We start from the raw sequence: 27154 nt of genomic DNA, 5'->3' as shown, positions 1-27154 counted from the left end.
ATGTGTCATTTGTACTTCCAGACTAGATAGTGATGGGCCCCACAAGAGTCAGTTTCTGTAGTGTAGTGGTTATCACGTTCGCCTAACACGCGAAAGGTCCCCAGTTCAAAACTGGGCAGAAACAATCTTTTAGCTTTAGAATTTAAAAACAATGAATTTTTGGGTAAAATGCTCAATAAAAATACAATCAGATAAAAAGTTTATTTTAGCATGCCATACTGAATGTCAAAGATCATTTTTTATTGGATGATGGTCGCAAATTTTTCATGTAGTATCTGTAGTGTGGTGATTTCATGTTTGCCTCACACGTGAAAGGTCCCCAGTTCGAAATTGGCAGAAACATATTTTGTTACCTAAACACTTTGAATTCAATAATTTATATTTTGATAACTATATACTGTTGCATTGCTCAATGAAAAAGCAAGCAAAAAATCATATTGCAGAATATCAAAAGTCAATTTCCCTTCTACCATGCATATTGGATGGTGTTGCATTCATGAAGTACCTGTAGTGTAGAGTTATTCACATTTACCCAATATGCATAAGGTCCCCCTTCAAAATTGGTCAGAAATACATTAAAAAATTTTTTTTAGTAAATACAATGATCAGAATTGATAATAAGTGAATGTGTCCTCTTGAAATGCAAAGTGGAAAAATAGCGTCAAAATTATTAGAAAATAGGAAAAAAGTTTAGAAAAATTAAATTTCTAAGAAAAGCATGTGTCATTTGTACTTCCAGACTAGATAGTGATGGGATCCACGAGAGTCAGTTTCTGTAGTGTAGTGGTTATCACGTTCGCCTAACACGCGAAAGGTCCCCAGTTCGAAACTGGGCAGAAACAATCTTTTAGCTTTAGAATTTTAAAACAATGAATTTTTGGGTAAAATGCTTAATAAAAATACAATCAGATAAAAAGTTTATTTTAGCATGCCATACTGAATGTCAAAGATCATTTTTTATTGGATGATGGTCGCAAATTTTTCATGTAGTATCTGTAGTGTAGTGATTTCATGTTTGCCTCACACGTGAAAGGTCCCCAGTTCGAAATTGGCAGAAACATATTTTGTTACCTAAACACTTTGAATTCAATAATTTATATTTTGATAAATATATACTGTTGCATTGCTCAATGAAAAAGCAAGCAAAAAATCATATTGCAGAATATCAAAAGTCAATTTCCCTTCTACCATGCATATTGGATGGTGTTGCATTCATGAAGTACCTGTAGTGTAGTCTTATTCACATTTAGCGAATATGCATAAGGTTCCCCTTCAAAATTGGTCAGAAATACATTAAAAATAGATTTTTTTTTATAAAATACAATGATCAGAACTATTAATAAGTGAATGTGTCCTCTTGAAATGCAAAGTGGAAAAAATAGCATAGAAATTATTAGAAAATAGAAAAATAAGTTTAGAAAAAAAAATTCTAAGAAAACGGTTTGCCAATGGTACTTCCCGACTCCATAGTGATGAGATCTTCAAAAGTCAGTTTCTGTATTGTAGTGGTTATCACATTCGCCTAAAACACAAAAGGTCCCCAGTTCGAAACTGGGCAGAAATGTGCTGTTATCTTTAGAATTTTAAAACAAGGGATTTTTGGTTGAAATGCCAAATAAAAATGCAATCATATAAAAAGTTTATTTCAGAATGCCATAATGTATGTCAAAGATAATTTTTTATTGGATGGCGGGAGATGCTGTTTCCATGTAGTTTCTGTAGTGTAGTGGTTATCACTTTCGCCTCACACGCGAAAGGTCCCCAGGTCGAAACTGGGCAGAAACATATTTTGTTACCTAAACACTTTGAATTCAATAATTTATATTTTGATAACTATCTACTGTTGCATTGCTTAATGAAAAAGCAAGCAAAAATCATATTGCAGAATATCAAAAGTCAATTTCCCTTCTACCATGCATATTGGATGGTGTTGCATTCATGAAGTACCTGTAGTGTAGAGTTATTCACATTTACCCAATATGCATAAGGTCCCCCTTCAAAATTGGTCAGAAATACATTAAAAAAAGATTTATTTAGTAAATACAATGATCAGAATTGATAATAAGTGAATGTGTCCTCTTGAAATGCAAAGTGGAAAAATAGCATCAAAATTATTAGAAAATAGGAAAAAAAGTTTAGAAAAAATTATATTTCTAAGAAAAGCATGTGTCATTTGTACTTCCAGACTAGATAGTGATGGGACCCACAAGAGTCAGTTTCTGTAGTGTAGTGGTTATCACGTTCGCCTAACACGCGAAAGGTCCCCAGTTCAAAACTGGGCAGAAACAATCTTTTAGCTTTAGAATTTTAAAACAATGAATTTTTGGGTAAAATGCTCAATAAAAATACAATCAGATAAAAAGTTTATTTTAGCATGCCATACTGAATGTCAAAGATCATTTTTTATTGGATGATGGTCGCAAATTTTTCATGTAGTATCTGTAGTGTAGTGATTTCATGTTTGCCTCACACGTGAAAGGTCCCCAGTTCGAAATTGGCAGAAACATATTTTGTTACCTAAACACTTTGAATTCAATAATTTATATTTTGATAACTATATACTGTTGCATTGCTCAATGAAAAAGCAAGCAAAAAATCATATTGCAGAATATCAAATGCCAATTTCCCTTCTACCATGCATATTGGATGGTGTTGCATTCATGAAGTACCTGTAGTGTAGTAATATTCACATTTAGCGAATATGCATAAGGTTCCCCTTCAAAATTGGTCAGAAATACATTAAAAATAGATTTTTTTATTAAATACAATGATCAGAACTATTAATAAGTGAATGTGTCCTCTTGAAATGCAAAGTGGAAAAAATAGCATAGAAATTATTAGAAAATAGAAAAATAAGTTTAGAAAAAAAAATTCTAAGAAAACGGTTTGCCAATGGTACTTCCCGACTCCATAGTGATGAGATCTTCAAAAGTCAGTTTCTGTATTGTAGTGGTTATCACATTTGCCTAAAACACAAAAGGTCCCCAGTTCGAAACTGGGCAGAAATGTGCTGTTATCTTTAGAATTTTAAAACAAGGGATTTTTGGTTGAAATGCCAAATAAAAATGCAATCATATAAAAAGTTTATTTCAGAATGCCATAATGTTTGTCAAAGATTAAATTTTTATTGGATGGCGGGAGATGCTGTTTCCATGTAGTTTCTGTAGTGTAATGGTTATCACTTTCGCCTCACACGCAAAAGGTCCTCAGTTCAAAACTGGGCAGAAACATATTTTGATACCTAAACACTTTAAATTCAATAATTTATATTTTGATAACTATCTACTGTTGCATTGCTCAATGAAAAAGCAAGCAAAAATCATATTGCAGAATATCAAAAGTCAATTTCCCTTCTACCATGCATATTGGATGGTGTTGCATTCATGAAGTACCTGTAGTGTAGAGTTATTCACATTTACCCAATATGCATAAGGTCCCCCTTCAAAATTGGTCAGAAATACATTAAAAAAAGATTTTTTTAGTAAATACAATGATCAGAATTGATAATAAGTGAATGTGTCCTCTTGAAATGCAAAGTGGAAAAATAGCGTCAAAATTATTAGAAAATAGGAAAAAAAGTTTAGAAAAAATTATATTTCTAAGAAAAGCATGTGTCATTTGTACTTCCAGACTAGATAGTGATGGAACCCACAAGAATCAGTTTCTGTAGTGTAGTGGTTATCACGTTCACCTAACACGCGAAAGGTCCCCAGTTCAAAACTGGGCAGAAACAATCTTTTAGCTTTAGAATTTTAAAACAATGAATTTTTGGGTAAAATGCTCAATAAAAATACAATCAGATAAAAAGTTTATTTTAGCATGCCATACTGAATGTCAAAGATCATTTTTTATTGGATGATGGTCGCAAATTTTTCATGTAGTATCTGTAGTATAGTGATTTCATGTTTGCCTCACACGTGAAAGGTCCCCAGTTCGAAATTGGCAGAAACATATTTTGTTACCTAAACACTTTGAATTCAATAATTTATATTTTGATAACTATATACTGTTGCATTGCTCAATGAAAAAGCAAGCAAAAAATCATATTGCAGAATATCAAATGTCAATTTCCCTTCTAATATGCATATTGGATGGTGTTGCATTCATGAAGTACCTGTAGTGTAGTAATATTCACATTTAGCGAATATGCATAAGGTTCCCCTTCAAAATTGGTCAGAAATACATTAAAAATAGATTTTTTTATTAAATACAATGATCAGAACTATTAATAAGTGAATGTGTCCTCTTGAAATGCAAAGTGGAAAAAATAGCATAGAAATTATTAGAAAATAGAAAAATAAGTTTAGAAAAAAAAATTCTAAGAAAACGGTTTGCCAATGGTACTTCCCGACTCCATAGTGATGAGATCTTCAAAAGTCAGTTTCTGTATTGTAGTGGTTATCACATTTGCCTAAAACACAAAAGGTCCCCAGTTCGAAACTGGGCAGAAATGTGCTGTTATCTTTAGAATTTTAAAACAAGGGATTTTTGGTTGAAATGCCAAATAAAAATGCAATCATATAAAAAGTTTATTTCAGAATGCCATAATGTATGTCAAAGATCAATTTTTATTGGATGGCGGGAGATGCTGTTTCCATGTAGATTCTGTAGTGTAATGGTTATCACTTTCGCCTCACACGCGAAAGGTCCTCAGTTCAAAACTGGGCAGAAACATATTTTGATACCTAAACACTTTGAATTCAATAATTTATATTTTGATAACTATCTACTGTTGCATTGCTCAATGAAAAAGCAAGCAAAAATCATATTGCAGAATATCAAAAGTCAATTTCCCTTCTACCATGCATATTGGATGGTGTTGCATTCATGAAGTACCTGTAGTGTAGAGTTATTCACATTTACCCAATATGCATAAGGTCCCCCTTCAAAATTGGTCAGAAATACATTAAAAAAAGATTTTTTTAGTAAATACAATGATCAGAATTGATAATAAGTGAATGTGTCCTCTTGAAATGCAAAGTGGAAAAATAGCGTCAAAATTATTAGAAAATAGGAAAAAAAGTTTAGAAAAAATTATATTTCTAAGAAAAGCATGTGTCATTTGTACTTCCAGACTAGATAGTGATGGAACACACAAGAGTCAGTTTCTGTAGTGTAGTGGTTATCACGTTCACCTAACACGCGAAAGGTCCCCAGTTCAAAACTGGGCAGAAACAATCTTTTAGCTTTAGAATTTTAAAACAATGAATTTTTGGGTAAAATGCTCAATAAAAATACAATCAGATAAAAAGTTTATTTTAGCATGCCATACTGAATGTCAAAGATCATTTTTTATTGGATGATGGTCGCAAATTTTTCATGTAGTATCTGTAGTGTAGTGATTTCATGTTTGCCTCACACGTGAAAGGTCCCCAATTCGAAATTGGCAGAAACATATTTTGTTACCTAAACACTTTGAATTCAATAATTTATATTTTGATAACTATATACTGTTGCATTGCTCAATAAAAAAGCAAGCAAAAAATCATATTGCAGAATATCAAAAGTCAATTTCCCTTCTACCATGCATATTGGATGGTGTTGCATTCATGAAGTACCTGTAGTGTAGTATTATTCACATTTAGCGAATATGCATAAGGTTCCCCTTCAAAATTGGTCAGAAATACATTAAAAATAGATTTTTTTATTAAATACAATGATCAGAACTATTAATAAGTTAATGTGTCCTCTTGAAATGCTAAGTGGAAAAAATAGCATAGAAATTATTAGAAAATAGAAAAATAAGTTTAGAAAAAAAAATTCTAAGAAAATGGTTTGCCAATGGTACTTCCCGACTCCATAGTGATGAGATCTTCAAAAGTCAGTTTCTGTATTGTAGTGGTTATCACATTCGCCTAAAACACAAAAGGTCCCCAGTTCGAAACTGGGCAGAAATGTGCTGTTATCTTTAGAATTTTAAAACAAGGGATTTTTGGTTGAAATGCCAAATAAAAATGCAATCATATAAAAAGTTTATTTCAGAATGCCATAATGTATGTCAAAGATCAATTTTTATTGGATGGCGGGAGATGCTGTTTCCATGTAGTTTCTGTAGTGTAATGGTTATCACTTTCGCCTCACACGCGAAAGGTCCTCAGTTCAAAACTGGGCAGAAACATATTTTGTTACCTAAACACTTTGAATTCAATAATTTATATTTTGATAACTATCTACTGTTGCATTGCTCAATGAAAAAGCAAGCAAAAATCATATTGCAGAATATCAAAAGTCAATTTCCCTTCTACCATGCATATTGGATGGTGTTGCATTCATGAAGTACCTGTAGTGTAGAGTTATTCACATTTAGCCAATATGCATAAGGTTCCCCTTCAAAATTGGTCAGAAATATATTAAAAATAGATTTTTTTTTTATTAAATACAATGATCAGAACTATTAATAAGTGAATGTGTCCTCTTGAAATGCAAAGTGGACAAAATAGCATAGAAATTATTAGAAAATAGAAAAATAAGTTTACAAAAAAAAATTCTATGAAAACGGTTTGCCAATGGTACTTCCCGACTCCATAGTGATGAGATCTTCAAAAGTCAGTTTCTGTATTGTAGTGGTTATCACATTCGCCTAAAACACAAAAGATCCCCAGTTCGAAACTGGGCAGAAATGTGCTGTTATCTTTAGAATTTTAAAACAAGGGATTTTTGGTTGAAATGCCAAATAAAAATGCAATCATATAAAAAGTTTATTTCAGAATGCCATAATGTATGTCAAAGATCATTTTTTATTGGATGGCGGGAGATGCTGTTTTCATGTAGTTTCTGTAGTGTAGTGGTTATCACGTTTGCCTCACACGCGAAAGGTCCCCAGTTCGAAACAGGGCAGAAACATATTTTGTTACCTAAACACTTTGAATTCAATAATTTATATTTTGATAACTATCTACTGTTGCATTGCTCAATGAAAAAGCAAGCAAAAATCATATTGCAGAATATCAAAAGTCAATTTCCCTTCTACCATGAATATTGGATGGTGTTGCATTCATGAAGTACCTGTAGTGTAGAGTTATTCACATTTACCCAATATGCATAAGGTCCCCCTTCAAAATTGGTCAGAAATACATAAAAAAAAATTTTTTAGTAAATACAATGATCAGAATTGATAATAAGTGAATGTGTCCTCTTGAAATGCAAAGTGGAAAAATAGCGTCAAAATTATTAGAAAATAGGAAAAAAGTTTAGAAAAAATTATATTTCTAAGAAAAGCATGTGTCATTTGTACTTCCAGACTAGATAGTGATGGGATCCACGAGAGTCAGTTTCTGTAGTGTAGTGGTTATCACGTTCGCCTAACACGCGAAAGGTCCCCAGTTCAAAACTGGGCAGAAACAATCTTTTAGCTTTAGAATTTTAAAACAATGAATTTTTGGGTAAAATGCTCAATAAAAATACAATCAGATAAAAAGTTTATTTTAGCATGCTATACTGAATGTCAAAGATCATTTTTTATTGGATGATGGTCGCAAATTTTTCATGTAGTATCTGTAGTGTAGTGATTTCATGTTTGCCTCACACGTGAAAGGTCCCCAGTTCGAAATTGGCAGAAACATATTTTGTTACCTAAACACTTTGAATTCAATAATTTATATTTTGATAACTATATACTGTTGCATTGCTCAATGAAAAAGCAAGCAAAAAATCATATTGCAGAATATCAAAAGTCAATTTCCCTTCTACCATGCATATTGGATGGTGTTGCATTCATGAAGTACCTGTAGTGTAGAGTTATTCACATTTACCCAATATGCTTAAGGTCCCCATTCAAAATTGGTCAGAAATACATTCAAAAAATATTTTTTTATTAAATACAATGATCAGAATTGATAATAAGTGAATGTGTCCTCTTGAAATGCAAAGTGGAAAAATAGCGTCAAAATTATTAGAAAATAGGAAAAAAAGTTTAGAAAAAATTATATTTCTAAGAAAAGCATGTGTCATTTGTACTTCCAGACTAGATAGTGATGGGATCCACGAGAGTCAGTTTCTGTAGTGTAGTGGTTATCACGTTTGCCTAACACGTGAAAGATCCCCAGTTCGAAACTGGGCAGAAACAATCTTTTAGCTTTAGAATTTTAAAACAATTATTTTTTGGGTAAAATGCTCAATAAAAATACAATCAGATAAAAAGTTTATTTTAGCATGCCATACTGAATGTCAAAGATCATTTTTTATTGGATGATGGTCTCAAATTTTTCATGTAGTATCTGTAGTGTAGTGATTTCATGTTTGCCTCACACGTGAAAGGTCCCCAGTTCAAAATTGGCAGAAACATATTTTGTTATATAATATGCATAAGGTCCCCCTTCAAAATTGGTCAGAAATACATTAAAAAATTTTTTTTTTAGTAAATACAATGATTAGAATTGATAATAAGTGAATGTGTCCTCTTGAAATGCAAAGTGGAAAAATAGCGTCAAAATTATTAGAAAATAGGAAAAAAAGTTTAGAAAAAATTATATTTCTAAGAAAAGCATGTGTCATGTGTACATCCAGACTAGATAGTGATGAAATTCACGAGAGTCAGTTTCTGTAGTGTAGTGGTTATCACATTCGCCTAACACGCGAAAAGTCCCCAGTTCGAAACTGGGCAGAAACAATCTTTTAGCTGTAGAATTTTAAAACAATTAATTTTTGGGTAAAATGCTCAATAAAAATACAATCAGATAAAAAGTTTATTTTAGCATGCCATACTGAATGTCAAAGATCATTTTTTACAGAATGATGGTCGCAAATTTTTCATGTAGTATCTGTAGTGTAGTGATTTCATGTTTGCCTCACGCGTGAAAGGTCCCCAGTTCGAAATTGGCAGAAACATATTTTGTTACCTAAACACTTTGAATTCAATAATTTATATTTTGATAACTATATACTGTTGCATTGCTCAATGAAAAAGCAAGCAAAAAATCATATTGCAGAATATCAAAAGTCAATTTCCCTTCTACCATGCATATTGGATGGTGTTGCATTCATGAAGTACCTGTAGTGTAGTATTATTCACATTTAGCCAATATGCATAAGGTTCCCCTTCAAAATTGGTCAGAAATACATTAAAAATAGATTTTTTTATTAAATACAATGATCAGAACTATTAATAAGTGAATGTGTCCTCTTGAAATGCAAAGTGGAAAAAATAGCATAGAAATTATTAGAAAATAGAAAAATAAGTTTAGAAAAAAAAATTCTAAGAAAACGGTTTGCCAATGGTACTTCCCGACTCCATAGTGATGAGATCTTCAAAAGTCAGTTTCTGTATTGTAGTGGTTATCACATTCGCCTAAAACACAAAAGGTCCCCAGTTCGAAACTAGGCAGAAATATGCTGTTATCTTTAGAATTTTAAATCAAGGGATTTTCGGTTGAAATGCCAAATAAAAATGCAATCATATAAAAAGTTTATTTCAGAATGCCATAATGTATGTCAAAGATCATTTTTTATTGGATGGCGGGAGATTCTGTTTTCATGTAGTTTCTGTAGTGTAGTGGTTATCACGTTCGCCTCACACGCGAAAGGTCCCCAGTTCGAAACTGGGCAGAAACTTATTTTGTTACCTAAACACTTTGAATTCAATAATTTATATTTTGATAACTATCTACTGTTGCATTGCTCAATGAAAAAGCAAGCAAAAATCATATTGCAGAATATCAAAAGTCAATTTCCCTTCTACCATGCATATTGGATGGTGTTGCATTTATGAAGTACCTGTAGTGTAGAGTTATTCACATTTACCCAATATGCATAAGGTCCCCCTTCAAAATTGGTCAGAAATACATTAAAAAATTTTTTTTTAGTAAATACAATGATCAGAATTGATAATAAGTGAATGTGTCCTCTTGAAATGCAAAGTGGAAAAATAGCGTCAAAATTATTAGAAAATAGGAAAAAAAGTTTAGAAAAAATCATATTTCTAAGAAAAGCATGTGTCATTTGTACTTCCAGACTAGATAGTGATGGAATCCACAAGTGTCAGTTTCTGTAGTGTAGTGGTTATCACGTTCGCATAACACGCGAAAGGTCCCCAGTTCGAAACTGGGCAGAAACAATCTTTCAGCTTTAGAATTTTAAAACAATTAATTTTTGGGTAAAATGCTCAATAAAAATACAATCAGATAAAAAGTTTATTTTAGCATGCCATACTGAATATCAAAGATCATTTTTTATTGGATGATGGTCTCAAATTTTTCATGTAGTATCTGTAGTGTAGTGATTTCATGTTTACCTCACACGTGAAAGGTCCCCAGTTCGAAATTGGCAGAAACAATTGTAGTGGTTATCACGTTCGCCTCACACGCGAGAGGTCCCCAGTTCGAAACTGGGCAAAAACATATTTTGTTACCTAAACACTTTGAATTCAATAATTTATATTTTGATAACTATCTACTGTTGCATTGCTCAATGAAAAAGCAAGCAAAAATCATATTGCAGAATATCAAAAGTCAATTTCCCTTCTACCATGCATATTGGATGGTGTTGCATTCATGAAGTACCTGTAGTGTAGAGTTATTCACATTTACCCAATATGCATAAGGTCCCCCTTCAAAATTGGTCAGAAATACATAAAAAAAATTTTTTTAGTAAATACAATGATCAGAATTGATAATAAGTGAATGTGTCCTCTTGAAATGCAAAGTGGAAAAATAGCGTCAAAATTATTAGAAAATAGGAAAAAAGTTTAGAAAAAATTATATTTCTAAGAAAAGCATGTGTCATTTGTACTTCCAGACTAGATAGTGATGGGATCTACGAGAGTCAGTTTCTGTAGTGTAGTGGTTATCACATTCGCCTAACACGCAAAAGGTCCCCAGTTCGAAACTGGGCAGAAACAATCTTTTAGCTTTAGAATTTTAAAACAATGAATTTTTGGGTAAAATGCTCAATAAAAATACAATCAGATAAAAAGTTTATTTTAGCATGCCATACTGAATGTCAAAGATCATTTTTTATTGGATGATGGTCGCAAATTTTTCATGTAGTATCTGTAGTGTAGTGATTTCATGTTTGCCTCACACGTGAAAGGTCCCCAGTTCGAAATTGGCAGAAACATATTTTGTTACCTAAACACTTTGAATTCAATAATTTATATTTTGATAACTATATACTGTTGCATTGCTCAATGAAAAAGCAAGCAAAAAATCATATTGCAGAATATCAAAAGTCAATTTCCCTTCTACCATGCATATTGGATGGTGTTGCATTCATGAAGTACCTGTAGTGTAGAGTTATTCACATTTACCCAATATGCATAAGGTCCCCATTCAAAATTGGTCAGAAATACATTCAAAAAATATTTTTTTATTAAATACAATGATCAGAATTGATAATAAGTGAATGTGTCCTCTTGAAATGCAAAGTGGAAAAATAGCGTCAAAATTATTAGAAAATAGGAAAAAAAGTTTAGAAAAAATTATATTTCTAAGAAAAGCATGTGTCATTTGTACTTCCAGACTAGATAGTGATGGGATCCACGAGAGTCAGTTTCTGTAGTGTAGTGGTTATCACGTTCGCCTAACACGTGAAAGATCCCCAGTTCGAAACTGGGCAGAAACAATCTTTTAGCTTTAGAATTTTAAAACAATTAATTTTTGGGTAAAATGCTCAATAAAAATACAATCAGATAAAAAGTTTATTTTAGCATGCCATACTGAATGTCAAAGATCATTTTTTATTGGATGATGGTCTCAAATTTTTCATGTAGTATCTGTAGTGTAGTGATTTCATGTTTGCCTCACACGTGAAAGGTCCCCAGTTCGAAATTGGCAGAAACATATTTTGTTACCTAAACACTTTGAATTCAATAATTTATATTTTGATAACTATATACTGTTGCATTGCTCAATGAAAAAGCAAGCAAAAAATCATATTGCAGAATATCAAAAGTCAATTTCCCTTCTACCATGCATATTGGATGGTGTTGCATTCATGAAGTACCTGTAGTGTAGTATTATTCACATTTAGCCAATATGCATAAGGTTCCCCTTCAAAATTGGTCAGAAATACATTAAAAATAGATTTTTTTATTAAATACAATGATCAGAACTATTAATAAGTGAATGTGTCCTCTTGAAATGCAAAGTGGAAAAAATAGCATAGAAATTATTAGAAAATAGAAAAATAAGTTTAGAAAAAAAAATTCTAAGAAAACGGTTTGCCAATGGTACTTCCCGACTCCATAGTGATGAGATCTTCAAAAGTCAGTTTCTGTATTGTAGTGGTTATCACATTCGCCTAAAACACAAAAGGTCCCCAGTTCGAAACTAGGCAGAAATATGCTGTTATCTTTAGAATTTTAAATCAAGGGATTTTCGGTTGAAATGCCAAATAAAAATGCAATCATATAAAAAGTTTATTTCAGAATGCCATAATGTATGTCAAAGATCATTTTTTATTGGATGGCGGGAGATTCTGTTTTCATGTAGTTTCTGTAGTGTAGTGGTTATCACGTTTGCCTCACACGCGAAAGGTCCCCAGTTCGAAACTGGGCAGAAACATATTTTGTTACCTAAACACTTTGAATTCAATAATTTATATTTTGATAACTATCTACTGTTGCATTGCTCATTGAAAAAGCAAGCAAAAATCATATTGCAGAATATCAAAAGTCAATTTCCCTTCTACCATGCATATTGGATGGTGTTGCATTCATGAAGTACATGTAGTGTAGAGTTATTCACATTTACCCAATATGCATAAGGTCCCCCTTCAAAATTGGTCAGAAATACATAAAAAAAATTTTTTTAGTAAATACAATGATCAGAATTGATAATAAGTGAATGTGTCCTCTTGAAATGCAAAGTGGAAAAATAGCGTCAAAATTATTAGAAAATAGGAAAAAAAGTTTAGAAAAAATCATATTTCTAAGAAAAGCATGTGTCATTTGTACTTCCAGACTAGATAGTGATGGAATCCACAAGTGTCAGTTTCTGTAGTGTAGTGGTTATCACGTTCGCATAACACGCGAAAGGTCCCCAGTTCGAAACTGGGCAGAAACAATCTTTTAGCTTTAGAATTTTAAAACAATGAATTTTTGGGTAAAATGCTCAATAAAAATACAATCAGATAAAAAGTTTATTTTAGCATGCCATACTGAATATCAAAGATCATTTTTTATTGGATGATGGTCTCAAATTTTTCATGTAGTATCTGTAGTGTAGTGATTTCATGTTTACCTCACACGTGAAAGGTCCCCAGTTCGAAATTGGCAGAAACATATTTTGTTACCTAAACACTTTGAATTCAATAATTTATATTTTGATAACTATCTACTGTTGCATTGCTCAATGAAAAAGCAAGCAAAAAATCATATTGCAGAATATCAAAAGTCAATTTCCCTTCTACCATGCATATTGGATGGTGTTGCATTCATGAAGTACCTGTAGTGTAGTATTATTCACATTTAGCCAATATGCATAAGGTTCCCCTTCAAAATTGGTCAGAAATACATTAAAAATAGATTTTTTTATTAAATACAATGATCAGAACTATTAATAAGTGAATGTGTCCTCTTGAAATGCAAAGTGGAAAAAATAGCACAGAAATTATTAGAAAATAGAAAAATAAGTTTAGAAAAAAAAATTCTAAGAAAACGGTTTGCCAATGGTACTTCCCGACTCCATAGTGATGAGATCTTCAAAAGTCAGTTTCTGTATTGTAGTGGTTATCACATTCGCCTAAAACACAAAAGGTCCCCAGTTCGAAACTAGGCAGAAATATGCTGTTATCTTTAGAATTTTAAATCAAGGGATTTTCGGTTGAAATGCCAAATAAAAATGCAATCATATAAAAAGTTTATTTCAGAATGCCATAATGTATGTCAAAGATCATTTTTTATTGGATGGCGGGAGATTCTATTTTCATGTAGTTTCTGTAGTGTAGTGGTTATCACGTTCGCCTCACACGCGAAAGGTCCCCAGTTCGAAACTGGGCAGAAACATATTTTGTTACCTAAACACTTTGAATTCAATAATTTATATTTTGATAACTATCTACTGTTGCATTGCTCAATGAAAAAGCAAGCAAAAATCATATTGCAGAATATCAAAAGTCAATTTCCCTTCTACCATGCATATTGGATGGTGTTGCATTCATGAAGTACCTGTAGTGTAGAGTTATTCACATTTACCCAATATGCATAAGGTCCCCCTTCAAAATTGGTCAGAAATACATTCAAAAAATATTTTTTTATTAAATACAATGATCAGAATTGATAATAAGTGAATGTGTCCTCTTGAAATGCAAAGTGGAAAAATAGCGTCAAAATTATTAGAAAATATGAAAAAAAGTTTAGAAAAAATTATATTTCTAAGAAAAGCATGTGTCATGTGTACATCCAGACTAGATAGTGATGAAATTCACGAGAGTCAGTTTCTGTAGTGTAGTGGTTATCTCGTTCGCCTAACACGCGAAAGGTCCCCAGTTCGAAACTGGGCAGAAACAATCTTTTAGCTGTAGAATTTTAAAACAATTAATTTTTGGGTAAAATGCTCAATAAAAATACAATCAGATAAAAAGTTTATTTTAGCATGCCATACTGAATGTCAAAGATCATTTTTTACTGGATGATGGTCGCAAATTTTTCATGTAGTATCTGTAGTGTAGTGATTTCATGTTTGCCTCACGCGTGAAAGGTCCCCAGTTCGAAATTGGCAGAAACATATTTTGTTACCTAAACACTTTGAATTCAATAATTTATATTTTGATAACTATATACTGTTGCATTGCTCAATGAAAAAGCAAGCAAAAAATCATATTGCAGAATATCAAAAGTCAATTTCCCTTCTACCATGCATATTGGATGGTGTTGCATTCATGAAGTACCTGTAGTGTAGTATTATTCACATTTAGCCAATATGCATAAGGTTCCCCTTCAAAATTGGTCAGAAATACATTAAAAATAGATTTTTTTATTAAATACAATGATCAGAACTATTAATAAGTGAATGTGTCCTCTTGAAATGCAAAGTGGAAAAAATAGCATAGAAATTATTAGAAAATAGAAAAATAAGTTTAGAAAAAAAAATTCTAAGAAAACGGTTTGCCAATGGTACTTCCCGACTCCATAGTGATGAGATCTTCAAAAGTCAGTTTCTGTATTGTAGTGGTTATCACATTCGCCTAAAACACAAAAGGTCCCCAGTTCGAAACTAGGCAGAAATATGCTGTTATCTTTAGAATTTTAAATCAAGGGATTTTCGGTTGAAATGCCAAATAAAAATGCAATCATATAAAAAGTTTATTTCAGAATGCCATAATGTATGTCAAAGATCATTATTTATTGGATGGCGGGAGATTCTGTTTTCATGTAGTTTCTGTAGTGTAGTGGTTATCACGTTCGCCTCACACGCGAAAGGTCCCCAGTTCGAAACTGGGCAGAAACATATTTTGTTACCTAAACACTTTGAATTCAATAATTTATATTTTGATAACTATATACTGTTGCATTGCTCAATGAAAAAGCAAGCAAAAAATCATATTGCAGAATATCAAAAGTCAATTTCCCTTCTACCATGCATATTGGATGGTGTTGCATTCATGAAGTACCTGTAGTGTAGAGTTATTCACATTTACCCAATATGCATAAGGTCCCCCTTCAAAATTGGTCAGAAATACATTCAAAAAATATTTTTTTATTAAATACAATGATCAGAATTGATAATAAGTGAATGTGTCCTCTTGAAATGCAAAGTGGAAAAATAGCGTCAAAATTATTAGAAAATAGGAAAAAAAGTTTAGAAAAAATTATATTTCTAAGAAAAGCATGTGTCATTTGTACTTCCAGACTAGATAGTGATGGGACCACGCAAGTCAGTTTCTGTAGTGTAGTGGTTATCACATTCGCCTAACACGTGAAAGATCCCCAGTTCGAAACTGGGCAGAAACATATTTTGTTACCTAAACACTTTGAATTCAATAATTTATATTTTGATAACTATCTACTGTTGCATTGCTCAATGAAAAAGCAAGCAAAAAATCATATTGCAGAATATCAAAAGTCAGTTTCAATTCTACCATGCATATTGGATGGTGTTGCATTCATGAAGTACCTGTAGTGTAGAGTTATTCACATTTATCCAATATGCATAAGGTCCCCCTTCAAAATTGGTCAGAAATACATTAAAAAATTTTTTTTTAGTAAATACAGTGATCAGAATTGATAATAAGTGAATGTGTCCTCTTGAAATGCAAAGTGGAAAAATAGCGTCAAAATTATTAGAAAATAGGAAAAAAGTTTAGAAAAAATTATATTTCTAAGAAAAGCATGTGTCATGTGTACATCCAGACTAGATAGTGATGGAATTCACGAGAGTCAGTTTCTGTAGTGTAGTGGTTATCACGTTCGCCTAACACGCGAAAGGTCCCCAGTTCGAAACTGGGCAGAAACAATCTTTTAGCTGTAGAATTTTAAAACAATTAATTTTTGGGTAAAATGCTCAATAAAAATACAATCAGATAAAAAGTTTATTTTAGCATGCCATACTGAATGTCAAAGATCATTTTTTACTGGATGATGGTCGCAAATTTTTCATGTAGTATCTGTAGTGTAGTGATTTCATGTTTGCCTCACGCGTGAAAGGTCCCCAGTTCGAAATTGGCAGAAACATATTTTGTTACCTAAACACTTTGAATTCAATAATTTATATTTTGATAACTATATACTGTTGCATTGCTCAATGAAAAAGCAAGCAAAAAATCATATTGCAGAATATCAAAAGTCAATTTCCCTTCTACCATGCATATTGGATGGTGTTGCATTCATGAAGTACCTGTAGTGTAGTATTATTCACATTTAGCCAATATGCATAAGGTTCCCCTTCAAAATTGGTCAGAAATACATTAAAAATAGATTTTTTTATTAAATACAATGATCAGAACTATTAATAAGTGAATGTGTCCTCTTGAAATGCAAAGTGGAAAAAATAGCATAGAAATTATTAGAAAATAGAAAAATAAGTTTAGAAAAAAAAATTCTAAGAAAACGGTTTGCCAATGGTACTTCCCGACTCCACAGTGATGAGATCTTCAAAAGTCAGTTTCTGTATTGTAGTGGTTATCACATTCGCCTAAAACACAAAAGGTCCCCAGTTCGAAACTAGGCAGAAATATGCTGCTATCTTTAGAATTTTAAAACAAGGGATTTTTGGTTGAAATGCCAAATAAAAATGCAATCATATAAAAAGTTTATTTCAGAATGTCATAATGTATGTCAAAGATCATTTTTTATTGGATGGCGGGAGATGCTGTTTCATTGTAGTTTCTGTAGTGTAGTGGTTATCACGTTCGCCTCACACGCGAAAGGTCCCCAGTTCGAAACTGGGCAGAAACATATTTTGTTACCTAAACACTTTGAATTCAATAATTTATATTTTGATAACTATCTACTGTTGCATTGCTCAATGAAAAAGCAAGCAAAAATCATATTGCAGAATATCAAAAGTCAATTTCCCTTCTACCATGCATATTGGATGGTGTTGCATTCATGAAGTACCTGTAGTGTAGAGTTATTCACATTTACCCAATATGCATAAGGTCCCCCTTCAAAATTGGTCAGAAATACATTCAAAAAATATTTTTTTTAGTAAATACAATGATCAGAATTGATAATAAGTGAATGTGTCCTCTTGAAATGCAAAGTGGAAAAATAGCGTCAAAATTATTAGAAAATAGGAAAAAAAGTTTAGAAAAAATTATATTTCTAAGAAAAGCATGTGTCATTTGTACTTCCAGACTAGATAGTGATGGGACCACGCGAGTCAGTTTATGTAGTGTAGTGGTTATCACGTTCGCCTAACACGTGAAAGATCCCCAGTTCGAAACTGGGCAGAAACAATCTTTTAGCTTTAGAATTTTAAAACAATTAATTTTTGGGTAAAATGCTCAATAAAAATACAATCAGATAAAAAGTTTATTTTAGCATGCCATACTGAATGTCAAAGATCATTTTTTATTGGATGATGGTCTCAAATTTTTCATGTAGTATCTGTAGTGTAGTGATTTCATGTTTGCCTCACACGTGAAAGGTCCCCAGTTCGAAATTGGCAGAAACATATTTTGTTACCTAAACACTTTGAATTCAATAATTTATATTTTGATAACTATCTACTGTTGCATTGCTCAATGAAAAAGCAAGCAAAAAATCATATTGCAGAATATCAAAAGTCAGTTTCAATTCTACCATGCATATTGGATGGTGTTGCATTCATGAAGTACCTGTAGTGTAGAGTTATTCACATTTATCCAATATGCATAAGGTCCCCCTTCAAAATTGGTCAGAAATACATTAAAAAAATTTTTTTAGTAAATACAATGATCAGAATTGATAATAAGTGAATGTGTCCTCTTGAAATGCAAAGTGGAAAAATAGCGTCAAAATTATTAGAAAATAGGAAAAAAAGTTTAGAAAAAATCATATTTCTAAGAAAAGCATGTGTCATTTGTACTTCCAGACTAGATAGTGATGGAATCCACAAGTGTCAGTTTCTGTAGTGTAGTGGTTATCACGTTCGCATAACACGCGAAAGGTCCCCAGTTCGAAACTGGGCAGAAACAATCTTTTAGCTTTAGAATTTTAAAACAATGAATATTTGGGTAAAATGCTCAATAAAAATACAATCAGATAAAAAGTTTATTTTAGCATGCCATACTGAATATCAAAGATCATTTTTTATTGGATGATGGTCTCAAATTTTTCATGTAGTATCTGTAGTGTAGTGATTTCATGTTTACCTCACACGTGAAAGGTCCCCAGTTCGAAATTGGCAGAAACATATTTTGTTACCTAAACACTTTGAATTCAATAATTTATATTTTGATAACTATCTACTGTTGCATTGCTCAATGAAAAAGCAAGCAAAAAATCATATTGCAGAATATCAAAAGTCAATTTCCCTTCTACCATGCATATTGGATGGTGTTGCATTCATGAAGTACCTGTAGTGTAGTATTATTCACATTTAGCCAATATGCATAAGGTTCCCCTTCAAAATTGGTCAGAAATACATTAAAAATAGATTTTTTTATTAAATACAATGATCAGAACTATTAATAAGTGAATGTGTCCTCTTGAGATGCAAAGTGGAAAAAATAGCATAGAAATTATTAGAAAATAGAAAAATAAGTTTAGAAAAAAAAATTCTAAGAAAACGGTTTGCCAATGGTACTTCCCGACTCCATAGTGATGAGATCTTCAAAAGTCAGTTTCTGTATTGTAGTGGTTATCACATTCGCCTAAAACACAAAAGGTCCCCAGTTCGAAACTGGGCAGAAATATGCTGTTATCTTTAGAATTTTAAAACAAGGGATTTTTGGTTGAAATGCCAAATAAAAATGCAATCATATAAAAAGTTTATTTCAGAATGTCATAAAGTATGTCAAAGATCATTTTTTATTGGATGGCGGGAGATGCTGTTTCATTGTAGTTTCTGTAGTGTAGTGGTTATCACGTTCGCCTCACACGCGAAAGGTCCCCAGTTCGAAACTGGGCAGAAACATATTTTGTTACCTAAACACTTTGAATTCAATAATTTATATTTTGATAACTATCTACTGTTGCATTGCTCAATGAAAAAGCAAGCAAAAATCATATTGCAGAATATCAAAAGTCAATTTCCCTTCTACCATGCATATTGGATGGTGTTGCATTCATGAAGTACCTGTAGTGTAGAGTTATTCACATTTACCCAATATGCATAAGGTCCCCCTTCAAAATTGGTCAGAAATACATTCAAAAAATATTTTTTTAGTAAATACAATGATCAGAATTGATAATAAGTGAATGTGTCCTCTTGAAATGCAAAGTGGAAAAATAGCGTCAAAATTATTAGAAAATAGGAAAAAAAGTTTAGAAAAAATTATATTTCTAAGAAAAGCATGTGTCATTTGTACTTCCAGACTAGATAGTGATGGGACCACGTGAGTCAGTTTCTGTAGTGTAGTGGTTATCACGTTCGCCTAACACGTGAAAGATCCCCAGTTCGAAACTGGGCAGAAACAATCTTTTAGCTTTAGAATTTTAAAACAATTAATTTTTGGGTAAAATGCTCAATAAAAATACAATCAGATAAAAAGTTTATTTTAGCATGCCATACTGAATGTCAAAGATCATTTTTTATTGGATGATGGTCTCAAATTTTTCATGTAGTATCTGTAGTGTAGTGATTTCATGTTTGCCTCACACGTGAAAGGTCCCCAGTTCGAAATTGGCAGAAACATATTTTGTTACCTAAACACTTTGAATTCAATAATTTATATTTTGATAACTATCTACTGTTGCATTGCTCAATGAAAAAGCAAGCAAAAAATCATATTGCAGAATATCAAAAGTCAATTTCAATTCTACCATGCATATTGGATGGTGTTGCATTCATGAAGTACCTGTAGTGTAGAGTTATTCACATTTATCCAATATGCATAAGGTCCCCCTTCAAAATTGGTCAGAAATACATTAAAAAAATTTTTTTTTAGTAAATACAATGATCAGAATTGATAATAAGTGAATGTGTCCTCTTGAAATGCAAAGTGGAAAAATAGCGTCAAAATTATTAGAAAATAGGAAAAAAAAGTTTAGAAAAAATCATATTTCTAAGAAAAGCATGTGTCATTTGTACTTCCAGACTAGATAGTGATGGAATCCACAAGTGTCAGTTTCTGTAGTGTAGTGGTTATCACGTTCGCATAACACGCGAAAGGTCCCCAGTTCGAAACTGGGCAGAAACAATCTTTTAGCTTTAGAATTTTAAAACAATGAATTTTTGGGTAAAATGCTCAATAAAAATACAATCAGATAAAAAGTTTATTTTAGCATGCCATACTGAATATCAAAGATCATTTTTTATTGGATGATGGTCTCAAATTTTTCATGTAGTATCTGTAGTGTAGTGATTTCATGTTTACCTCACACGTGAAAGGTCCCCAGTTCGAAATTGGCAGAAACATATTTTGTTACCTAAACACTTTGAATTCAATAATTTATATTTTGATAACTATCTACTGTTGCATTGCTCAATGAAAAAGCAAGCAAAAAATCATATTGCAGAATATCAAAAGTCAATTTCCCTTCTACCATGCATATTGGATGGTGTTGCATTCATGAAGTACCTGTAGTGTAGTATTATTCACATTTAGCCAATATGCATAAGGTTCCCCTTCAAAATTGGTCAGAAATACATTAAAAATAGATTTTTTTATTAAATACAATGATCAGAACTATTAATAAGTGAATGTGTCCTCTTGAGATGCAAAGTGGAAAAAATAGCATAGAAATTATTAGAAAATAGAAAAATAAGTTTAGAAAAAAAAATTCTAAGAAAACGGTTTGCCAATGGTACTTCCCGACTCCATAGTGATGAGATCTTCAAAAGTCAGTTTCTGTATTGTAGTGGTTATCACATTCGCCTAAAACACAAAAGGTCCCCAGTTCGAAACTGGGCAGAAATATGCTGTTATCTTTAGAATTTTAAAACAAGGGATTTTTGGTTGAAATGCCAAAAAAAAATGCAATCATATAAAAAGTTTATTTCAGAATGTCATAATGTATGTCAAAGATCATTTTTTATTGGATGGCGGGAGATGCTGTTTCATTGTAGTTTCTGTAGTGTAGTGGTTATCACGTTCGCTTCACACGCGAAAGGTCCCCAGTTCGAAACTGGGCAGAAACATATTTTGTTACCTAAACACTTTGAATTCAATAATTTATATTTTGATAACTATCTACTGTTGCATTGCTCAATGAAAAAGCAAGCAAAAATCATATTGCAGAATATCAAAAGTCAATTTCCCTTCTACCATGCATATTGGATGGTGTTGCATTCATGAAGTACCTGTAGTGTAGAGTTATTCACATATTTTGTTACCTAAACACTTTGAATTCAATAATTTATATTTTGATAACTATCTACTGTTGCATTGCTCAATGAAAAAGCAAGCAAAAATCATATTGCAGAATATCAAAAGTCAATTTCCCTTCTACCATGCATATTGGATGGTGTTGCATTCATGAAGTACCTGTAGTGTAGAGTTATTCACATTTACCCAATATGCATAAGGTCCCCCTTCAAAATTGGTCAGAAATACATTAAAAAAATATTTTTTTAGTAAATACAATGATCAGAATTGATAATAAGTGAATGTGTCCTCTTGAAATGCAAAGTGGAAAAATAGCGTCAAAATTATTAGAAAATAGGAAAAAAAGTTTAGAAAAAATTATATTTCTAAGAAAAGCATGTGTCATTTGTACTTCCAGACTAGATAGTGATGGGACCACGTGAGTCAGTTTCTGTAGTGTAGTTGTTATCACGTTCGCCTAACACGCGAAAGGTCCCCAGTTTAAAACTGGGCAGAAACAATCTTTTAGCTTTAGAATTTTAAAACAATGAATTTTTACGTAAAATGCTCAATAAAAATACAATCAGATAAAAAGTTTATTTTAGCATGCCATACTGAATGTCAAAGATCATTTTTTATTGGATGATGGTCGCAAATTTTTCATGTAGTATCTGTAGTGTAGTGATTTCATGTTTGCCTCACACGTGAAAGGTCCCCAGTTCGAAATTGGCAGAAACATATTTTGTTACCTAAACACTTTGAATTCAATAATTTATATTTTGATAAATATATACTGTTGCATTGCTCAATGAAAAAGCAAGCAAAAAATCATATTGCAGAATATCAAAAGTCAATTTCCCTTCTACCATGCATATTGGATGGTGTTGCATTCATGAAGTACCTGTAGTGTAGTATTATTCACATTTAGCCAATATGCATAAGGTTCCCCTTCAAAATTGGTCAGAAATACATTAAAAATAGATTTTTTTATTAAATACAATGATCAGAACTATGAATAAGTGAATGTGTCCTCTTGAAATGCAAAGTGGAAAAAATAGCATAGAAATTATTAGAAAATAGAAAAATAAGTTTAGAAAAACAAATTCTAAGAAAACGGTTTGCCAATGGTACTTCCCGACTCCATAGTGATGAGATCTTCAAAAGTCAGTTTCTGTATTGTAGTGGTTATCACATTCGCCTAAAACACAAAAGGTCCCCAGTTCGATACTGGGCAGAAATATGCTGTTATCTTTAGAATTTTAAAACAAGGGATTTTTGGTTGAAATGACAAATAAAAATGCAATCATATAAAAAGTTTATTTCAGAATGCCATAATGTATGTCAAAGATCATTTTTTATTGGATGGCGGGAGATGCGGTTTCCATGTAGTTTCTGTAGTGTAGTGGTTATCAGGTTCGCCTCACACGCGAAAGGTCCCCAGTTCGAAACTGGGCAGAAACATATTTTGTTACCTAAACACTTTGAATTCAATAATTTATATTTTGATAACTATCTACTGTTGCATTGCTCAATGAAAAAGCAAGCAAAAATCATATTGCAGAATATCAAAAGTCAATTTCCCTTCTACCATGCATATTGGATGGTGTTGCATTCATGAAGTACCTGTAGTGTTGAGTTATTCACATTTACCCAATATGCATAAGATCCCCCTTCAAAATTGGTCAGAAATACATTAAAAAAAGATTTTTTTAGTAAATACAATGATCAGAATTGATAATAAGTGAATGTGTCCTCTTGAAATGCAAAGTGGAAAAATAGCGTCAAAATTATTTGAAAATAGGAAAAAAGTTTAGAAAAAATTATATTTCTAAGAAAAGCATGTGTCATTTGTACTTCCAGACTAGATAGTGATGGGATCCATGAGAGTCAGTTTCTGTAGTGTAGTGGTTATCAAGATTGCCTAACACGCGAAAGGTCCCCAGTTCGAAACTGGGCAGAAACAATCTTTTAGCTTTAGAATTTTAAAACAATGAAATTTTGGGTAAAATGCTCAATAAAAAAACAATCAGATAAAAAGTTTATTTTAGCATGCCATACTGAATGTCAAAGATCATTTTTTATTGGATGATGGTCGCAAATTTTTCATGTAGTATCTGTAGTGTAGTGATTTCATGTTTGCCTCACACGTGAAAGGTACCCAGTTCGAAATTAGCAGAAACATATTTTGTTACCTAAACACTTTGAATTCAATAATTTATATTTTGATAACTATATACTGTTGCATTGCTCAATGAAAAAGCAAGCAAAAAATCATATTGCAGAATATCAAAAGTCAATTTCCCTTCTACCATGCATATTGGATGGTGTTGCATTCATGAAGTACCTGTAGTGTAGAGTTATTCACATTTACCCAATATGCATAAGGTCCCCCTTCAAAATTGGTCAGAAATACAGTAAAAAATATTTTTTTAGTAAATACAATGATCAGAATTGATAATAAATGAATGTGTCCTCTTGAAATGCAAAGTGGAAAAATAGCGTCAAATTTATTAGAAAATAGGAAAAAAGTTTAGAAAAAATTATATTTCTAAGAAAAGCATGTGTCATTTGTACTTCCAGACTAGATAGTGATGGTATCCACAAGAGTCAGTTTCTGTAGTGTAGTGGTTATCACGTTCGCCTAACACGCGAAAGGTCCCCAGTTCGAAACTGGGCAGAAACAATCTTTTAGCTTTAGAATTTTAAAACAATGAATTTTTGGGTAAAATGCTCAATAAAAATACAATCAGATAAAAAGTTTATTTTAGCATGCCATACTGAATGTCAAAGATCATTTTTTATTGGATGATGGTCGCAAATTTTTCATGTAGTATCTGTAGTGTAGTGATTTCATGTTTGCCTCACACGTGAAAGGTCCCCAGTTCGAAATTGGCAGAAACATATTTTGTTACCTAAACACTTTGAATTCAATAATTTATATTTTGATAAATATATACTGTTGCATTGCTCAATGAAAAAGCAAGCAAAAAAATCATATTGCAGAATATCAAAAGTCAATTTCCCTTCTACCATGCATATTGGATGGTGTTGCATTCATGAAGTACCTGTAGTGTAGTATTATTCACATTTAGCCAATATGCATACGGTTCCCCTTCAAAATTGGTCAGAAATACATTAAAAATAGATTTTTTTATTGAATACAATGATCAGAACTATTAATAAGTGAATGTGTCCTCTTGAAATGCAAAGTGGAAAAAATAGCATAGAAATTATTAGAAAATAGAAAAATAAGTTTAGAAAAACAAATTCTAAGAAAACGGTTTGCCAATGGTACTTCCCGACTCCATAGTGATGAGATCTTCAAAAGTCAGTTTCTGTATTGTAGTGGTTATCACATTCGCCTAAAACACAAAAGGTCCCCAGTTCGATACTGGGCAGAAATATGCTGTTATCTTTAGAATTTTAAAACAAGGGATTTTTGGTTGAAATGCCAAATAAAAATGAAATCATATAAAAAGTTTATTTCAGCATGCCATAATGTATGTCAAAGATCATTTTTTATTGGATGGCGGGAGATGCTGTTTCCATGTAGTTTTTGTAGTGTAGTGGTTATCAGGTTCGCCTCACACGCGAAAGGTCCCCAGTTCGAAACTGGGCAGGAACATATTTTGTTACCTAAACACTTTAAATTCAATAATTTATATTTTGATAACTATCTACTGTTGCATTGCTCAATGAAAAAGCAAGCAAAAATCATATTGCAGAATATCAAAAGTCAATTTCCCTTCTACCATGCATATTGGATGGTGTTGCATTCATGAAGTACCTGTAGTGTAGAGTTATTCACATTTACCCAATATGCATAAGGTCCCCCTTCAAAATTGGTCAGAAATACATTAAAAAAAGATTTTTTTAGTAAATACAATGATCAGAACTATTAATAAGTAAATGTGTCCTCTTGAAATGCAAAGTGGAAAAAATAGCATAGAAATTATTAGAAAATAGAAAAATAAGTTTAGAAAAAAAAATTCTAAGAAAACGGGTTGCCAATGGTACTTCCCGACTCCATAGTGATGAGATCCTCAAAAGTCAGTTTCTGTATTATAGTGGTTATCACATTCGCCTAAAACACAAAAGGTCCCCAGTTCGAAACTGGGCAGAAATATGCTGTTTTCTTTAGAATTTTAAAACAAGGGATTTTTGGTTGGAATGCCAAATAAAAATGCAATCATATAAAAAGTTTATTTCAGAATGCCATAATGTATGTCAAAGATCATTTTTTATTGGATGGCGGGAGATGCTGTTTCCATGTAGTTTCTGTAGTGTAGTGGTTATCACATTCGCCTCACACGCGAAAGATCCCCAGTTCAAAACTGGGCAGAAACATATTTTGTTACCTAAACACTTTGAATTCAATAATTTATATTTTGATAACTATCTACTGTTGCATTGCTCAATGAAAAAGCAAGCAAAAATCATATTGCAGAATATCAAAAGTCAATTTCCCTTCTACCATGCATATTGGATGGTGTTGCATTCATGAAGTACCTGTAGTGTAGAGTTATTCACATTTACCCAATATGCATAAGGTCCCCCTTCAAAATTGGTCAGAAATACATTAAAAAATATTTTCTTAGTAAATACAATGATCAGAATTGATAATAAGTGAATGTGTCCTCTTGAAATGCAAAGTGGAAAAATAGCGTCAAAATTATTAGAAAATAGGAAAAAAGTTTAGAAAAAATTATATTTCTAAGAAAAGCATGTGTCATTTGTACTTCCAGACTAGATAGTGATGGGATCCACGAGAGTCAGTTTCTGTAGTGTAGTGGTTATCACGTTCGCCTAACACGCGAAAGGTCCCCACTTCGAAACTGGGCAGAAACAATCTTTTAGCTTTAGAATTTTAAAACAATGAATTTTTGGGTAAAATGCTCAATAAAAATACAATCAGATAAAAAGTTTATTTTAGCATGCCATACTGAATGTCAAAGATCATTTTTTATTGGATGATGGTCGCAAATTTTTCATGTAGTATCTGTAGTGTAGTGATTTCATGTTTGCCTCACACGTGAAAGGTCCCCAGTTCGAAATTGGCAGAAACATATTTTGTTACCTAAACACTTTGAATTCAATAATTTATATTTTGATAAATATTTACTGTTGCATTGCTCGATGAAAAAGCAAGCAAAAAATCATATTGCAGAATATCAAAAGTCAATTTCCCTTCTACCATGCATATTGGATGGTGTTGCATTCATGAAGTACCTGTAGTGTAGTATTATTCACATTTAGCCAATATGCATAAGGTTCCCCTTCAAAATTGGTCAGAAATACATTAAAAATAGATTTTTTTATTAAATACAAT

The 27154-nt window shown here is 31.9% G+C and overlaps 37 non-coding genes across 37 annotated transcripts; all 37 read left to right on the top strand.

Annotated features, from left to right (window-relative positions):
* Nucleotides 1-51: 51 nt before the first annotated feature.
* Nucleotides 52-124, top strand: TRNAV-AAC (transfer RNA valine (anticodon AAC)). The gene has a single exon. It is a non-coding gene; the product is annotated as a tRNA-Val (tRNA).
* A 645-nt stretch (nt 125-769) lies between these two features.
* TRNAV-AAC (transfer RNA valine (anticodon AAC)) lies at nt 770-842 on the top strand. The gene has a single exon. It is a non-coding gene; the product is annotated as a tRNA-Val (tRNA).
* An 870-nt stretch (nt 843-1712) lies between these two features.
* On the top strand, nt 1713-1785 carry TRNAV-CAC (transfer RNA valine (anticodon CAC)). The gene has a single exon. It is a non-coding gene; the product is annotated as a tRNA-Val (tRNA).
* A 430-nt stretch (nt 1786-2215) lies between these two features.
* On the top strand, nt 2216-2288 carry TRNAV-AAC (transfer RNA valine (anticodon AAC)). Its single transcript has one exon. It is a non-coding gene; the product is annotated as a tRNA-Val (tRNA).
* An 869-nt stretch (nt 2289-3157) lies between these two features.
* On the top strand, nt 3158-3230 carry TRNAV-CAC (transfer RNA valine (anticodon CAC)). Its single transcript has one exon. It is a non-coding gene; the product is annotated as a tRNA-Val (tRNA).
* A 430-nt stretch (nt 3231-3660) lies between these two features.
* On the top strand, nt 3661-3733 carry TRNAV-AAC (transfer RNA valine (anticodon AAC)). The gene has a single exon. It is a non-coding gene; the product is annotated as a tRNA-Val (tRNA).
* An 868-nt stretch (nt 3734-4601) lies between these two features.
* Nucleotides 4602-4674, top strand: TRNAV-CAC (transfer RNA valine (anticodon CAC)). The gene has a single exon. It is a non-coding gene; the product is annotated as a tRNA-Val (tRNA).
* A 430-nt stretch (nt 4675-5104) lies between these two features.
* TRNAV-AAC (transfer RNA valine (anticodon AAC)) lies at nt 5105-5177 on the top strand. Its single transcript has one exon. It is a non-coding gene; the product is annotated as a tRNA-Val (tRNA).
* An 868-nt stretch (nt 5178-6045) lies between these two features.
* TRNAV-CAC (transfer RNA valine (anticodon CAC)) lies at nt 6046-6118 on the top strand. Its single transcript has one exon. It is a non-coding gene; the product is annotated as a tRNA-Val (tRNA).
* A 652-nt stretch (nt 6119-6770) lies between these two features.
* Nucleotides 6771-6843, top strand: TRNAV-CAC (transfer RNA valine (anticodon CAC)). The gene has a single exon. It is a non-coding gene; the product is annotated as a tRNA-Val (tRNA).
* A 427-nt stretch (nt 6844-7270) lies between these two features.
* On the top strand, nt 7271-7343 carry TRNAV-AAC (transfer RNA valine (anticodon AAC)). Its single transcript has one exon. It is a non-coding gene; the product is annotated as a tRNA-Val (tRNA).
* A 649-nt stretch (nt 7344-7992) lies between these two features.
* TRNAV-AAC (transfer RNA valine (anticodon AAC)) lies at nt 7993-8065 on the top strand. Its single transcript has one exon. It is a non-coding gene; the product is annotated as a tRNA-Val (tRNA).
* Nucleotides 8066-8535: 470 nt separating this feature from the next.
* On the top strand, nt 8536-8608 carry TRNAV-AAC (transfer RNA valine (anticodon AAC)). The gene has a single exon. It is a non-coding gene; the product is annotated as a tRNA-Val (tRNA).
* Nucleotides 8609-9476: 868 nt separating this feature from the next.
* Nucleotides 9477-9549, top strand: TRNAV-CAC (transfer RNA valine (anticodon CAC)). Its single transcript has one exon. It is a non-coding gene; the product is annotated as a tRNA-Val (tRNA).
* A 429-nt stretch (nt 9550-9978) lies between these two features.
* TRNAV-AAC (transfer RNA valine (anticodon AAC)) lies at nt 9979-10051 on the top strand. Its single transcript has one exon. It is a non-coding gene; the product is annotated as a tRNA-Val (tRNA).
* Nucleotides 10052-10761: 710 nt separating this feature from the next.
* On the top strand, nt 10762-10834 carry TRNAV-AAC (transfer RNA valine (anticodon AAC)). Its single transcript has one exon. It is a non-coding gene; the product is annotated as a tRNA-Val (tRNA).
* Nucleotides 10835-11483: 649 nt separating this feature from the next.
* On the top strand, nt 11484-11556 carry TRNAV-AAC (transfer RNA valine (anticodon AAC)). The gene has a single exon. It is a non-coding gene; the product is annotated as a tRNA-Val (tRNA).
* Nucleotides 11557-12424: 868 nt separating this feature from the next.
* Nucleotides 12425-12497, top strand: TRNAV-CAC (transfer RNA valine (anticodon CAC)). The gene has a single exon. It is a non-coding gene; the product is annotated as a tRNA-Val (tRNA).
* Nucleotides 12498-12925: 428 nt separating this feature from the next.
* TRNAV-AAC (transfer RNA valine (anticodon AAC)) lies at nt 12926-12998 on the top strand. The gene has a single exon. It is a non-coding gene; the product is annotated as a tRNA-Val (tRNA).
* Nucleotides 12999-13866: 868 nt separating this feature from the next.
* On the top strand, nt 13867-13939 carry TRNAV-CAC (transfer RNA valine (anticodon CAC)). Its single transcript has one exon. It is a non-coding gene; the product is annotated as a tRNA-Val (tRNA).
* A 430-nt stretch (nt 13940-14369) lies between these two features.
* On the top strand, nt 14370-14442 carry TRNAV-AAC (transfer RNA valine (anticodon AAC)). Its single transcript has one exon. It is a non-coding gene; the product is annotated as a tRNA-Val (tRNA).
* An 868-nt stretch (nt 14443-15310) lies between these two features.
* TRNAV-CAC (transfer RNA valine (anticodon CAC)) lies at nt 15311-15383 on the top strand. The gene has a single exon. It is a non-coding gene; the product is annotated as a tRNA-Val (tRNA).
* Nucleotides 15384-15813: 430 nt separating this feature from the next.
* TRNAV-AAC (transfer RNA valine (anticodon AAC)) lies at nt 15814-15886 on the top strand. Its single transcript has one exon. It is a non-coding gene; the product is annotated as a tRNA-Val (tRNA).
* Nucleotides 15887-16315: 429 nt separating this feature from the next.
* Nucleotides 16316-16388, top strand: TRNAV-AAC (transfer RNA valine (anticodon AAC)). Its single transcript has one exon. It is a non-coding gene; the product is annotated as a tRNA-Val (tRNA).
* An 868-nt stretch (nt 16389-17256) lies between these two features.
* Nucleotides 17257-17329, top strand: TRNAV-CAC (transfer RNA valine (anticodon CAC)). Its single transcript has one exon. It is a non-coding gene; the product is annotated as a tRNA-Val (tRNA).
* Nucleotides 17330-17759: 430 nt separating this feature from the next.
* Nucleotides 17760-17832, top strand: TRNAV-AAC (transfer RNA valine (anticodon AAC)). The gene has a single exon. It is a non-coding gene; the product is annotated as a tRNA-Val (tRNA).
* A 647-nt stretch (nt 17833-18479) lies between these two features.
* Nucleotides 18480-18552, top strand: TRNAV-AAC (transfer RNA valine (anticodon AAC)). The gene has a single exon. It is a non-coding gene; the product is annotated as a tRNA-Val (tRNA).
* Nucleotides 18553-19420: 868 nt separating this feature from the next.
* On the top strand, nt 19421-19493 carry TRNAV-CAC (transfer RNA valine (anticodon CAC)). Its single transcript has one exon. It is a non-coding gene; the product is annotated as a tRNA-Val (tRNA).
* A 429-nt stretch (nt 19494-19922) lies between these two features.
* Nucleotides 19923-19995, top strand: TRNAV-AAC (transfer RNA valine (anticodon AAC)). The gene has a single exon. It is a non-coding gene; the product is annotated as a tRNA-Val (tRNA).
* Nucleotides 19996-20645: 650 nt separating this feature from the next.
* Nucleotides 20646-20718, top strand: TRNAV-AAC (transfer RNA valine (anticodon AAC)). Its single transcript has one exon. It is a non-coding gene; the product is annotated as a tRNA-Val (tRNA).
* Nucleotides 20719-21586: 868 nt separating this feature from the next.
* On the top strand, nt 21587-21659 carry TRNAV-CAC (transfer RNA valine (anticodon CAC)). Its single transcript has one exon. It is a non-coding gene; the product is annotated as a tRNA-Val (tRNA).
* Nucleotides 21660-22272: 613 nt separating this feature from the next.
* Nucleotides 22273-22345, top strand: TRNAV-AAC (transfer RNA valine (anticodon AAC)). Its single transcript has one exon. It is a non-coding gene; the product is annotated as a tRNA-Val (tRNA).
* An 868-nt stretch (nt 22346-23213) lies between these two features.
* On the top strand, nt 23214-23286 carry TRNAV-CAC (transfer RNA valine (anticodon CAC)). The gene has a single exon. It is a non-coding gene; the product is annotated as a tRNA-Val (tRNA).
* Nucleotides 23287-24435: 1149 nt separating this feature from the next.
* Nucleotides 24436-24508, top strand: TRNAV-AAC (transfer RNA valine (anticodon AAC)). Its single transcript has one exon. It is a non-coding gene; the product is annotated as a tRNA-Val (tRNA).
* Nucleotides 24509-25377: 869 nt separating this feature from the next.
* Nucleotides 25378-25450, top strand: TRNAV-CAC (transfer RNA valine (anticodon CAC)). Its single transcript has one exon. It is a non-coding gene; the product is annotated as a tRNA-Val (tRNA).
* A 649-nt stretch (nt 25451-26099) lies between these two features.
* TRNAV-CAC (transfer RNA valine (anticodon CAC)) lies at nt 26100-26172 on the top strand. Its single transcript has one exon. It is a non-coding gene; the product is annotated as a tRNA-Val (tRNA).
* Nucleotides 26173-26600: 428 nt separating this feature from the next.
* On the top strand, nt 26601-26673 carry TRNAV-AAC (transfer RNA valine (anticodon AAC)). The gene has a single exon. It is a non-coding gene; the product is annotated as a tRNA-Val (tRNA).
* The last annotated feature ends 481 nt before the right edge of the window (nt 26674-27154 follow it).

This window comes from Pseudophryne corroboree, chromosome 4, assembly GCF_028390025.1.
Source record: "Pseudophryne corroboree isolate aPseCor3 chromosome 4, aPseCor3.hap2, whole genome shotgun sequence".
In the NCBI taxonomy this organism is placed as follows: Eukaryota; Metazoa; Chordata; class Amphibia; order Anura; family Myobatrachidae; genus Pseudophryne; species Pseudophryne corroboree.
The sequence above is the reverse complement of the archived record's forward strand: the minus strand, read 5'-3'. Positions and strand labels throughout refer to the sequence as shown.